The 1,560-nt window shown below is 36.9% G+C and overlaps 1 long non-coding RNA gene across 1 annotated transcript; it reads right to left on the minus strand.

Moving 5' to 3' along the window:
* Positions 1-290: 290 nt before the first annotated feature.
* LOC148934316 (uncharacterized) lies at positions 291-1,204 on the minus strand. Its single transcript, XR_016135883.1, has 2 exons — positions 891-1,204; positions 291-800 (listed from the first exon to the last, which is right to left on the minus strand). It is a non-coding gene; the product is annotated as an uncharacterized LOC148934316 (long non-coding RNA).
* Between the last annotated feature and the right edge of the window lie 356 nt (positions 1,205-1,560).

Here is a 1,560-nt window from a genome sequence, read left to right on the forward strand (position 1 = left end):
CCTCCTCAGCCTCCATTTGCCTCCTTCACCACCGCCACCATCACCGTGAAGGGAAGGAAGGTGATTAAAGCCTATATCTATTTGTTTCCTATTAAAAGGCAAATTAGATTAAAGGAGAAAGCTTTTCAAATATTTAGAGAAGAACTAATTTTAAGTCAAAATTGATGGAAGGCAAGTTATTGGCATGAGCCCTAATTAATGATTGAGGTTGATAATTCTGTATTGCACGTTTAAGGGAATTGGATCTTGCTTGTAGCGTACCAAATCTGTATAAATTAAATCACTAATCATCATGACCAACAAAGGCGTTTGGGTAATAGGCTACATAAAAGAGTTCACATGGATAGGTCTGTAACATTATCAATCTCATTGTCCCATATCATAATCATACTAAAAGAAGCATCTCTTGCCTAATTTTACAGTAGGAGTTAGAAGAATCTCATGTTCAAAGAGTGAACAATATATGAACGACGACGACAACAACAAAAGTCTTACCTGCAAACATGCTTCACTCACGCTGGTCTACGCATTTTATCTTTCAAAGATCTCTCCCTGTAGGTTTGAACCTAGCTTTCTTGCAGCCACGCGTGATGGCCTGCCTAAAGATGGTTTTCTAGACCCTTGTCAATCGCAGCCCCAACCAGAAGAACGGCTTCCGTCGTTTTCATTCTCAACGGGTGTGGACGGGTTCATCAAGAGACGTGCAGTTGGTAGATATGGTACAGTCCATCTCAGACGGATCATCTGCCTGTTTTGGTATTTTGGCCTTAGACCTAATGGATTGCTTCCTTACAGAGGGTCTGCCATGGTAGTAGACAAGAAAACAATCGATTTTGTAAGAGAATAGTATATGATTTTTTTCACTGATATGTAATGCTACAAATTATCACCTTTGTATAGCATGGCCTTCAGTTATAACCGAAGTTTCAACAGAAGTCACATGGAAAATTTCGTAAGTATCAAATAATATAATTTATTTTTTTAAATTAAAAGTCATTTAATCTTTTTTTTACACTCAATTTAATGTTGGAATTAATGCTCATTATTCTTTTACCCTTACTTATTTACTATCATGAGAATAGAAACTATGAGAAAAACGTGTCCCTATATAGTTTCCACCATCAATCATGTAAGAGCACTCCCAATGGTCCGGCTAAAAACTCCCTTATTTCTCCCTAACTCCTGCCACATCAGCGCCACATCAGCACCAACATTTATCCCCAGTTTTTAGCCAACTTTTAGTCAACTGCTTCAATGGTTTCTCCCTTATTTCTCCCTTATTTTTCCCTAACTAAACATTTCATTTTTACATCATCATTTTTAATATTGTTTAATTTTCCCTACAAATGTGTTTAATAAATAGATTTATAATGAACAATTCATCGTTGTATTAATCATTGGAAAATATAATACAACGAGAAAAAAAAAACTACAAATAAAAAACCATAAAAAACAAAGATTTAAAAAACTAAGAGGGAGGGGCGTCCGGCGGGAGGCCCATCAGGAGCTTCATATTTTGGATGGTCGACAAGAGGGACTGCTTCTCTTCTGGGGTTCCGC

This window comes from Salvia hispanica, chromosome 1, assembly GCF_029641045.1.
Source record: "Salvia hispanica isolate PSC_SH4W2 chromosome 1, Shi_PSC_v1, whole genome shotgun sequence".
NCBI lineage: Eukaryota > Viridiplantae > Streptophyta > Magnoliopsida > Lamiales > Lamiaceae > Salvia > Salvia hispanica.